General features: G+C 32.5%; 1 protein-coding gene across 1 annotated transcript in view; it reads right to left on the reverse strand.

The window, feature by feature from the left end:
• Positions 1 to 10,198, reverse strand: part of LOC134843729 (protein virilizer homolog) — a 550,828-nt gene extending 540,630 nt beyond the window's left edge. The window contains exon 1 of the mRNA XM_063859975.1: positions 10,187 to 10,198. The gene's annotated coding sequence lies outside the window, so the exon portion shown is untranslated. The remainder of the gene's footprint in view (positions 1 to 10,186) is intronic.
• Positions 10,199 to 13,052: the final 2,854 nt, after the last annotated feature.

The raw sequence follows: 13,052 nt of genomic DNA on the forward strand, positions 1-13,052 counted from the left end.
TTTTTTATAATTTTCTTCAATACAAAGTATCAAAAGAATAGTTACTAAAGCGAATTGTCTTTTTTATACATTTGCACATTGTCATGATTAGGGATATTAAAAATGTGAGAAAAATTATGAATAAAAAAAAAAAAAATCGTTTCGACTAAAAATGGTTCGTATCATTTAAATAGATTTTATGTTTTCGTACCTGTAGATGGGGTCAATGATTTGGAAAAATTGGAGGTACATTTCAATAGGGAATAGAAAATTTAAAAAAGATTGCAAAAAATTATAGAAAGGAATATTAGAGACTCAAAAGTTTCAATGAAAATGAATAGCAAAAGTTTAATTAGAGTGGAAAATTTTGTGAAAAGCTTTGAAAGTTTGTGTTTTAAGTTAGGTACTGCAGAAAGGTTCGGTTTCTTGTAGGCATTTTGAAAGCTCTTTGTAAAAACTCAATTTATGCAGTTAATTTTGTTTCAGGAAGTTTTTTTACTTTTATTTTTAAAGTATTTTCATTTTTGATGTGTTTTCATATGCTAGTAATCATAGTCATGCAGTTTTGTATAGCAAGTAACGTGATGCCCTGTTTTGCCTCTCTGTGAAAGAATTTTGAAAAAATTTTCATCATTTTTATTCAAAAATTGAAAAAATAAACATGAAAAACAAGAGAAATTCTCAAGCGTTTATTGTGTTTTAACCTCAGTTCAGTACTAAAAATTAGTTTCATTCTGTGTTGTTTTTTGGCTGTTGAATCGGCTGTATTTGTCGCATAATTACTAGTTCAGACAAAAAGCTCATATGTGTTTGCACATTTTTTTGTTTGGTTTCATTTTTGTTTTTCGCAATTTGATTTTAAAAATCTTTTTCTCATTGGTTTCTAAACCAATTTTTAAAGAGGTAGTCATATCATTTATAAAACCAAGGACCAAGCAGTTCAAAACCTCGACCAGTCAGATATAAATCATATCAAAGTTTTTGATAACTTTTTTCAAAAACTGCTAGACTAACTAATTTGTTGTTTGACTATGTCATCTTGAGTTTTTGTATGCTTTTTTCTGATACACTTGTTGAATTTCTTCAGTTTTACGTTGTTTCATTGCGTTAAAACAGTAAAGAAACGCTTTTTTTGCTGCAAAACTTTGGGAAAAGTTTGCGTTTTTTTTGAAGTTCAGCTAATATTTATACGTTTTTCTTTTCAAAAAATTCAAAAACACGCATTTCTTTTTTCTTATCAATTGAAGTTCAGTTTTTTTTTGTGTAACATTGTTTTGGTTTTATTGGATTTTCTTTTTTTTGGAATGAAAACCGGGTTTTATTTTCGGCTTCAGCGCTTTTCAAAATCATTTGATTTTTCATAGCCAGAGCATTTTTGTGTTTTTCACCTCTTTGTTTGATTTGAGTTTTTGAGCCGTTTTAGATTGAAACAAAAAGATTAATTGTTTGGATTTCGAATTGTTTCAATTTCGTTCTCGTTCTTGCAAATTGAAGTATAACTTTTCGGTTTACAGAATTCGTTTTTTTCATCTGTCTGCAGCTTGCAAGTGGTTTCATAGCTTATCTTCTGTAAAGTTAGCAAACTTACAATGTCAGATGGATTCAAACTGAAACTTTTACTGGTTGTTCCGCCCAATAAAACTGGGGAGAATTGGGGTGCTTAGTAAAAATCGGACAGGGTCTAGTGATATATCATATGGAAGCCTTTCTAGTCGTGATTGGAATGGCATTAAAAAATTAAAACCATAATTCTCAGTGTCTTGAAAAATCAATTTCTCAGTTTAATTTTGAGCAAACAAAGTGAGTGCTAACTTACTTTTTTGAAGTTTTTTAGAGCAATTTCGGGATTCAAAAAACAAAATATCTGCAGAAAACATTTTAATTCGGATTTTTTTTAAAGGTTTTTTTTCCAGTCAGTTTTTGAACACAACTGTTATCCATCTTACCATTGTTTTAAAAAATTTTGATTATGCTTAAGTTTTTGCTTTGTTCAAGCTTTTAAAATCCAACTACGCGCAAAAAAAATGACAATCAGTTTTTAAAAATTTAATTTCTTGTTAAGGATTCTGGTCCAATCATGTGCTATTTGCAGAGCAACCATCTATCGTAGCTTAAGTTCAAAAATTTTTTGCAATTATTTGCCACGCTGAGTTATTAAAACCTTATTCTTTTCATGCATTGTTTTTCATCGGAAGTGGTGCGAAGTTTAAAAACTCACTTTACTTCTTTGGTAAACTACTGTTCAGCTTCTAGCTGATGCTGAAACTGCCAATAAAGCTACAGATTTTAAAGGATTCATTACGAATGCAATTGGCAAGTACTTACAAATTGAAATTTAGCTAATCCGTTTTTATTAGTTTGTTTTTTGTTTTTTCGATTTATTTGTTTGCTTAGCAAAAACGCTTCAATCTTGTGAAAGCTGGATGTATTTTAACCTAAAAAATTCGATTTTTTTGGCTTTTCTGGAAAACTTGCCAGAGATAACAACAAGGCTTGAACCAAAAAAGTCCTAGTTTTGGATCTGATCATGACAAAATACTCTCAATATTTTTTTTTCACAAAAATTTTGTCACATCGCAATTCTTTTTGTGCATCGAGCTATTGTTTTTGTAATTAAAAGTGTGTTCAAACACTTTCTGGTGGCGTTTCCAAATTTACTGCTGAACCTAAATTTTTTTACTGTTTTTTTTTGTTCCGACCATTTGAAAAATGAGGCGGAACAGTGTTTTCATATGCTAGTAATCATAGTCATACAGTTTTGTATAGCAGATAACGTGATGCTCCTCTTTGCCTCTCTGTGAAAAAATTTTGAAATAGTTTTCATCAATTTTATTTTAAAAATTGAAAAAATATGAAAAACAAGAGAAACTTTTAAACGTTTTTTTGTGTTTTAACCTCAGTTCATTACTAAAAATTAGGTTCATTCTGTGTTGTTTTTTGGCTGTTGAATTGGCTGTATTTGTCGCATAATTATTAGTTCAGACAAAAAAACTCATTTGTGTTTGCACATTTTTTTGTTTGGTTTCATTTGAGTTTTTCGCAATTTGAGTTTAAAAATTCTTTCTCATTGGTTTCTAAACCAAATTTTAAAGAGGTTCGGCAAAAGGACCAAGCAGTTCAAAACCTCGTCCAGTCAGATATAAATCATATCAAAGTTTTTTGTAACTTTTTTATAAACTGCTAGACTAATTTCTTGTTTGATTATGTCAACTTGAAGTTTTGTATGCTTTTTTCTGATACACTTGTTGTATTTCTTCGGTTTTACGTTGTTTCATTACGTTAAAACAGTAATGAAACACCTTTTTTTGCTGCACAACTTTGGGAAAAGATTGCGTTTTTTTTTTTCAAGTCCAGATGATATTCATACATTTTTTTTTCAAAAAATTCAAAAACACGCATTTCTTTTTCTCTTATCAATTGATGGTTAATTGCATTTTTCTGGATGGCTTTTTGTTCAGTTTTTTTTCTGTAATCTTGTTTTTGTTTTATTGGATTTTCTTTTTTTTTCGGAAGGGTTTTATTTTCGGCTTCAGCGCTTTTCAAAATCATTTGATTGTTCATAGCCAGTGTATTTTTGTTTTTTTCACCTCTTTGTTTGATTTTAGTTTTTTGAGCCATTTTAGATTGAAACAAGAACATAAAATGTTTGGATTTGGAATTTTTTAAATTGGTTCTCGTTTTTGCAAATTGAAGAATAACTTTTCGGTTTACAGAATTCGTTTTTTTGATCAGTCTGCAGCTTACAAGTGGTTTCATCGCTTATCTTCTGTAAAGTTAGCAAACTTACAATGTCAGTTGGATTCAAACTGAAACTTTTGCTGGTTGTTCCGCCCAATCAAACTGGGGAGAATTGGGGTGCTTAGTAAAAATCGGATAGGGTCTAGTGATATATCATATTGAAGCCTTTCTAGTCGTGATTGGAATGACATTAAAAAAGTAAAACTATATTTCTCAGTGTCTTGAAAAATCGGTTTCTAAGTTTAATTTTGAGCAAACAAAGTGAGCGCTAACTTTCTTTTTTGAAGTTTTTCAGAGCAATTTCGGGATTCAAAAACCAAATTCTCTGCAAAAAGAATTTAATTCTGACTTTTTTTACAGTTTTTTTCCATTCAATTTTCGAACACAACTGTTATCCATCTTACCATTGTTTTAAAAATTTTTGATTTGATTATGCTTAAGTTTTTGCTTTGTTCAAGCTTTTAAAATCCAATTAAGCGCAAAAAAAACGACAATCAGTTTTTAAAAATTTAATTTTTTGTTAAGGAATATGGTGTAATCATGTGCTATTTGCAGAGCAACCATCTATCTTAGCTTAAGTTCAAAATTATTTTGCAATATTTTGCCACGCTGAGTTGTTAAAACTTTATTCTTATCATGCATTGTTTTTCATCGGAAGTGGTGCGAAGTTTAAAAACTCACTTTACTCCTTTGGTAAACTACTGTTCAGCTTCTAGCTGATACTGAAACTGCCAATAAAGCTACAGAGTTTAAAGAATTTATTACGAATGCGATTTATTACGAAATACGAGTTCTTATAAATTGAAATTTAGCTAATCTGTTTTTAATAATTTGTTTTTTTTTTCGATTTTTTTGTTTGCTTAGCAAAAACGCTTCAATCTTGTGAAAACTGGATGTATTTTTATTTAAAAAATTCGATTTTTTTTGGCTTTTCTGGAAAACTTGCTAGAAGTTATAACCAGGCTCAAACCAAAAAATTCCTTGTTTTGGATCTGATCATGATCAATTATTTTCAATATTGTCTTTTTTCACAAAAATTCATCGGTCTGTACGGCCACCTAAAATTTTGTCACATCGCGAATTTTTTTGTGCATTGAGCTATTGTTTTTGTAATTAAAAGTGTGTTCAAATAATTTCTGGTGGCGTTTCCAAATTTACTGCCGAACCTAAGCTTTTTAACTATTTTTTTGTTCCGACCATATGAAAAATGAGGCGGAACATTGTTTTCGGGTGTGTTTTAGTTTTTTCTTTTTTTTTTGTTTTCCATGCAAAATCAGTTACCACAAATAGAAGCGGAGAGTTTCAATTGATGTATCATACAATTTTTAGTCGTTATTTAAGTGAAATCAAAATTTTCACAAAAAAAAATTACCAGTGTCAAGAAAAATCAGTTTGAAGTGTCTGGTTTTTGTCTAAATTCGAGCGAATAAAGCGATTGAGCCAGCTTACAATAACTTTTTTAAATGGCTTTAAAGCTTACAATAAGTTAATGAAAAATGTAAAAACTTAGTTCTTCTGGTCAACATAATTTTTATGAGTATTTTAGCGCCTTTTTGGAATAAAAAACATCAAAAAAAATTGGAACATTTTAAACAAATTTTCTATTGATTTTTTTCTTGTATTTTTTGCAGCATTTGTCTTTTGATTTGCTTATTTTACTCTGACTGTCAACTATGCCTGATTCGTCTTTTTTAGCCTTTTTTGTCGCACCACGCCGAATGAAATGACAATAATTTGAAGAAAAAAATGTTTGTTGTGTTTTTAAGAATATGGTCAGAACATTCTCTGATTCTTGCGCAGTAACCGGCTATCCTTATTTTGTTTTGTTTTCGCTTAAAAACTATGTATGACCCTCAATAGATTCGACTGAATTTTAATCGGCCTAGTGGCTTTGTTTTGCTTCTTTTGAAGAATAAGTTTTGTGCTTATTATTAATATTTTTTGTGTGTAGTCTGAGGGTGGGGCTTAAAAATTAGAATTCGAATTTCAAAACTTTCAAACATTACGAGGTCAAACTGTGTATTTTGTGAATTACAAGTAGATTCAGCAACAGCACCGTTCTTTTTTATCTTACTTGTTCTTGTGTTTCTTTTGATCGTGCCTATAAAGATTTAAATTGTTCAAAAAAAGATTTCTGGATTCCAGTGACCAAGCCAACAACCTCTGCGCATAAACAGTGTTTAGTTTGGCCTCGTAAAGAAAAAGCTTTTCATGACAACATTTTTGCTTTCGACTAAACAGGAGTTTATCCAACTTTGTTTCGCCAATTTCAGAATTCGATTGAAAGTTTTATCCTGAAAAAATCTTGCGTTATAGTGAAGGTTAATGAGTAATAGGTAAATTGATATTCACTAATAAATATGTTAATGACAAAAACACACAAACGGTCGAGTCCAGATTAATTCAATTTTTAATAAATTAGTCCCTCCTCTGGTGAAAATTATAAGACGGTACTGATTTGGTCTATCCCACAAATGGGAAGAAAGAGAGCAAAATGTACGAACCCCATAGGATGTATAGTAGAGATGATAGTTAGTTAGTTAGTTACGCGAGTCCACTCTATGTCCAATCCAGAGCTCTTGGGCCCAACTGTTATTAAGCGTTTTGAATAGCTGCGCATGAGGGACAACGTTGAAGCGTGTTTCTATGTCGGCAGTGTTTGACGCCAGCTGCACCTCGCATGAAGCTCCTAGTTGGGTATGGAGGGCTCGTAGCCGGTAGACTTCGCCGTCCGAAGACGTTGATCCCCCACACCACGGAGAAGTGTCTACCATGTGGGGGTACTAGAGATGCTTCGACCCGGACATGCAAAAACCCGGATCCTTAAACCTCCCCTGTCCCAAGTATTAGCTTTTCACTGAAGTGCAATTAATTCTATTAGAAATTGGTAACGAGCGGCTGGAATGGTACCGAAACCTATTATGTGATAGACTTAGTTGAGGAAAACTTTAAATTGCAATCCCAGACCCATGATCCCTAATTCCGGTATTTTTCTCGGAGCAATTAGTCACTGACAAGAATTCTGGAAGTCGTTTCTTGAGCCCCACTGATCGCACGGAGCCAAAACTTTAAGATATGAAAAGTAGTGGCCAGTGACTTCATGTATTTTTTATGAGGTAAATCCGACTGCTGGACCGGAAGTTTTTAGCTTTTGGGAAAGAAACTCCTTAGACCGAAAGTAGGCAATTTATACAAAATAGTGACTTTTTAATGGTAAAATGTTTCTCTAGCATAAAAAGGGAATATTGTTTTTATTGCGACAAAAGACACAAATCCCGAAAAAGACCCCCTGTGAGTTAAATTCCTCCGGTGACTCCTTTTGGTGTTAGTAGCCTTTTCTTGGGAAAAGTGCTTCTGGACCTTACAAATGTGATATTGTGGTAAATTTGAAGTGGATATGAGTGAAACTTTGTAGGTAAGACCCCAATGGGATTCTGATCCCAGATTTAAAGACTGACGCCGGGTGATCCCAGAGTGACCTTTAATTGATCTTTGGGTGCTTAGGTCTAAAATTGCAAAGAAAGTGGCGCATTCCCCGGCGGCCCTAACTCAATGGAAACTCATATCGAATCGGTCACCTGACTTATAATTAGGAGGAAACCTTCTTTTTGGAAACTGAAGCAGGAGCTGAAAGGGATACAGCTTTTACATTGAAACATTGAACTAATGGAGCTTTTTAGAGTGGACTTGGCAAACACTGGGTTCATTTTAGCTTGGTGAAAGAACTATTAATTGATATTCAACTAGACTAAAGAAAAGTAGTCTCTGAGGGTACTAGCAGTAATAGAAGCGCTGGATAAAAAGTAGGTCTCCTAAAGTATATGAATGCGCGGGATGTTTATTAGCTTCCCGGAGGTGAATTTTTGCCACAATTTGACTCCTAATAGGCAAATTATGTTACCCTGATAGCTAGAAGGATGTGATTAGATTTGAATATAGATGGGAATTTTAGGTGCGTGATGTGAATAAGCTACCCATGGAAAGAGTTTTCGCCCACCGCCATGAAATCAAAAATTTACTGGAAAAATTAAATTAAGACCTTGGTTGACTGGTTAGTTAGCGATAACTTGGTTTAGAGAAGAAATTAGAATTGATATTTGCACAACCTAGGTGGAGATGTCTACAGTGAATTTGTCATTCGTAGCTGATATTTGCAAAACTTAGTTGGAGATGCCTACGGTGAATTTGGCAATCAAAACTACTGTCTTCAGGGGAAGTTTCTGCTTAAGACCTTGCGCAGGGGGTACCAGAGTGAAAGTCAGGTCAGGACTTGTAGGGTTGATCGTAACTGTAACTAAAATCAAAACTCAAATGGTCAAACATAGCGAAAAGGTTACGGTTAGCCAATCCTTAGGCAAAATAAAATTAGCTACTGGTGAGTGTAATCGGGTTCCTGTAGTTAGTTAGAGAACAGTTCGATGCTTGTGAGGGTAAGTATTCTCCCAAGTTAGTGTACGTACGTTAACTTAGTGGTTTTGCAAGAAAGAGAGATATTTGATATAGATATTGAGGATAGCCAAAGTTTAAAATTGTAAGTTAGCGTTAACGCGAAGTTTAATTGTATTCGAGCAACAGTTTTGATGAATTGCAAACCATTTGATTTTTTGATTAGATTATTAGAATATGTTCTGGCCAATTAGTTTTTTCTGTATTCCGAATTATAATTATCTGAATTTAATTACCATTGAAAAATCTTGCGAACGTGAGTGCGAGCGATACAGCCAGAAGAGCAGTACAAACTGGCAAGCGACATAATACCTTACAGAATAATTGCCACCAACTTAAGCATTTCTTGATTGTGCATAGTAGTCAATCTCGGTCGCCTCGCTGAATTCACTACCCAAAGTACCACTTTGGGGTGTCCTTAAGAGAGAGACAGAGAGAGATAGTTAGATAGAGAGATAGATAGAGAGAAAGAGAGAGAGAGAGAGAGAGAGAGAGAGAGTACGAACCTAGAGACACAATTCCCGGAAATCTAGAACACTTTATATCTAAGATATCATTTTTGGACTCCCATCTAGTTTTCCACCCCCTGGTTAAATCACAAAATAGAAAAGTTCAAAAGTTCTTCAAACAGCAATTTGCAGTTAAGAATTATTGTAAAAAAAAAGTTTTTCATTTGTTCACACTGATACGTTATGATGCAATAAATAACTTCAAAAGTATTTTAAATAGACTATCATTGACTCAACTTTAGATAAAAGTCAAAAAGGGGACTGGAAAAGAGCTAGAACATGCTCTTCTCAAACAGTGATATCACATAGTGTAAATAGTTTAGGTAGACTCTACATAATCTATCTTCATGTTTTTTCGGACAAGTTAATACTTTTAAAGAAATCCGCAAAAGAAGCTGAGGCAATAATGGGTGCGCGTAGAAGTATGGTCTCATTAAACACCTCGTTTAGAAGCATAGTACGGTTCGTTAAAAACCTCGTCTAGAAGTATGTAACCGTTCGTTAAAAACCTCGTTTAGATGTATGATCCCGTTAAAAAACTAGTTTAGAAGTATGATCCCGTTAAAATTCTCGTTTAGAAGTATGCTGCCGGTTGTTAAAAATCTCGCTTAGAAGTATGGTCCCGTTAAAAACTTCGTTTAGAAATACGCATCCTCCTAATTTTTAGTTTGCAACCTGAAAAAAAAACTTTAAAATAGACCTTCAATGAAAAAATACTCACTGTTTAATGCTATTGCATGTTGTGAGAAGCAGGTCTTCTGTGAGTAAAAATCATGTAACAAGTTTGTAACTGTTATGCAAACATGACCTCAAATCGGTTTTATCTGCTGTTCATACTGGAATCATTTTCGTTTTTTTCCCTGTGTTTTGGAGATAACTTTATTTGAGAGTTATACAAGTCACATGACCGAAAAAAAAACATATAATCTAAATAGAGAGAAGTTTGACCAAGTTAAAAAAAATATGCAACAGTCTCTTTCATATCTGAGATTTTTTCAACATGATTGGAGTCATAGTTTTTACTTCATTCAAATAATGGATGAATACATATATATTCGAACACTTTTCTCAAGGCTACAAAAATGAGCAAAACTGGAAGAGATATGAAAAACCTTGAGAAAGAAAATGGGACGGACAGAATATGAAAATGTTGCAAAAGAAGTGACAGGACATGCAAGGATCAATTTGGTCATCTCAGCTCAGGCAGTGTAAGTTTTTGTGTAGCCATATACTAGACAGCACACACTTGGATGAGTATTTTTGGTGTTTTACCAGAGATTGGTTCGGAGGCAGCAGTTTAGAGATTCGGGTAATAACTGCAAATTGGAGGAGAGTCAATAAAGTAACAATAGCCAAAGAGCCCATCAGTTGAACCTAACTGTACCATCTGCATGTCGAGATCTTCCTTTTCACCTGTTAGTCCCTACATCAAATTATTTCACTCACATGATAACATTCGCTTCCTTTTGATTTTCCAGTTCAAAAGGAAGTCAATGTTATCAATTATCAGCTGAATTTAATAAGTTGGTGTAGGGAAGAACTGGGAAAAAGGACGATATGGAATTTCAGGCAGTGATTCCTGATTCAGGGGAAGCAAAATGTATGAATATATGCTCAGGCAAAAAGAAAAGAACTTGGATTTCGAAGAATGGCAAAAACTAAGAAAAACAGAAAGACACGCGAAAATTAACTTCCAATTTGGTAGAGGATAGATAATCAAAACGATTGAAATTTATTATCCACCGGTTGGAAGCTCTCAAATAGTTGCATGGCACTTGAATCATTGTCATCCATCACGATGTTACTCTTTTATTTGGATTAAAACTTATTGAAAATTTGAAAAAAAAAATATTGTTACTCGAATTTTTTCTACGTACCCAGAAAAGAACTACAAAGTTCAACGACAAGTAAAAAGACACGAGTAGATCGTCTTAATTAAAATATCAAGGTGGTACAGGAAAAACGATTCAATTGAACAATCTTCAGGTCAACTAGAATTGTGAAAGTATATTGAGTTTTATCGTGAGAAAGCTAGGCATAAATTTAAAGTTTGAACAATTAAGTAAAACAGAAATAAGATAATTAGAATTTCTCAAAAATGTCAACCTTAAGCAATTATATACATATATATATATATATATAAATATATATACATTTATATATATATATTTATATAATTGGTTAAAGTTGACATTTTTGAGAAGTTCTGATTGTCAAGAGTTTTTTTATTTCGTAGAAATTTTGAAAAAAAAACCATTTTCCGACAAAATAAAAATAAGTATAGTCATACCTATTTTCAAATGCCGCAAGAAATCAAAACTCGGAACAGATATCCCAACAATAACTTTGGTATCAATTAGAGGTAAGATATTCGTAGAGATTATATGCGTTCGGAATATTTCTTTTCTACAAGAAAACCATTTTTCAACAATAAAACAGTTCGGCTGACAAAGCAATAACGTCTACATTTGATGCAATATTAAAAATGGTTGAAATTATTAATGACTGTTTACGCAAAAAAGTTCCAGTGACATGCTGTTTTATTGAACTATCGAAAGAATTTGAAACAGTCGATCACCCAATTATTTTTTGCTACAGTTGTACCAATTAACACACAATCTGTACAAAATGATAACAAAAAGAGCGATTTAATAACGAAATATTGTTGTGTTCTACAAGTTTCAGTTTTGGGTCCTATTTTGTTTCAAATTCAAGTTAATGATCTGCCGAATACTTGCAACAGTATCTTTGCTGATGATACCGATATCTACAAATGCAAATCTGAATAAATTAACTACTTGACTTTCATAAAATCTGACCCTTGTCAAATTGAAATCAAATTTAGATACATTTGAACAAGTGAATAGAAATCAATTTTCGCGAAACTCTTTTTAATTTTTTAGTATTGCAACTGGGTACTACAATTACTTTGTCCACAGGACTCATCTGGACTCCTGGTGGTATCTCGGATCACAATGAACTCATACCGTAATGACCTGGATGAGTATTTTTGGTGTTTTACCAGAGATTGGTTCAGAGGCAGCAGTTTAGATATTCAGGTAATAACTGCAAACTGAAGGAGAGTCAATAAAGTAACAATAGCCAAAGAGCCCATCAGTTGAACCAAATTGTACCATCTGCATGTCCAGATCTTCCTTTTCACCAATTCCTCCCTACACCAAATTATTTCACTCACATGATAACATTCGCTTCCTTTTGATTTTCCAGTTCAAAAGGAAGCCAATGTTATCAATTATCAGCTGAATGAAATAAGTTGAAGTAGGGAAGAACTGGGAAAAAGGAAGATATGGAATTTCAGGCGGTGATTTTAGATTCAGGGGAAGCAAAATGAATGAATATATACTCAGGCAAAAAGAAAAGAACTTGGATTTCGAAGAATGGCAAAAACTATGAAAAACAGAAAGACACGCGAAAATTAACTTCTAATTTGGTAGAGGATAGATAATCAAAACGATTGAAATTTAATATCCATCGGTTGGAAGCTCACAAATAGTTGCATGGCACTTGAATCATTGTCATCCATCACGATGTTCCTCTATTATTTGGATTAAAACTTATTGAAAATTTGAAAAAAAATCTAGACTACTCGAATTTTTTCTACGTACCCAGAAAAGAACTACAAAGTTCAACGACAAGTAAAAAGACACGAGTAGATCGTCTTAATTAAAATATCAAGATGGTACAGGAAAAACGATTCAAATGAACAATCTTCAGGTCAACTAGAATTGTGAAAGTATATTGAGTTTTATCGTGAGAAAGCTAGGCATAAACTTAAAGTTTGAACAAGCAAGTAAAACAGAAATAAGATAATTAGAATTTCTCAAAAATGTCAACCTTAAGCAATTATATACATATATATATATATATATATATATATATATATATATATATATATATATAAATATATATATATAAATTTATATATATAAATATATATACATTTATATATATATTTATATAATTGGTTAAAGTTGACATTTTTGAGAAGTTCTGATTGTCAAGAGTTTTTTTATTTCGTAGAAATTTTGAAAAAAAACCATTTTCCGACAAAATAAAAATTATTATAGTCATACCTACTTTCAAATGCCGCAAGAAATCAAAACTCGGAACAGATATCCCAACAATAACTTTGGTATCAATTAGAGGTAAGATGTTCGTAGAGATTATATGCGTTCAGAAAAATTCTTTTCTACGAGAAAACCATTTTTCAACAATAAAGCAGTTCGGCTGACAAAACAATAACGTCTACATTTGATGCAATATTAAAAATGGTTGTAATTATTAATGACTGTTTACGCAAAAAAGTTCCAGTGACATGCTGTTTTATTGAACTATCGAAAGAATTTGAAACAGTCGATC

The sequence above is a fragment of the Symsagittifera roscoffensis genome, chromosome 4, assembly GCF_963678635.1.
Source record: "Symsagittifera roscoffensis chromosome 4, txSymRosc1.1, whole genome shotgun sequence".
In the NCBI taxonomy this organism is placed as follows: Eukaryota; Metazoa; Xenacoelomorpha; order Acoela; family Convolutidae; genus Symsagittifera; species Symsagittifera roscoffensis.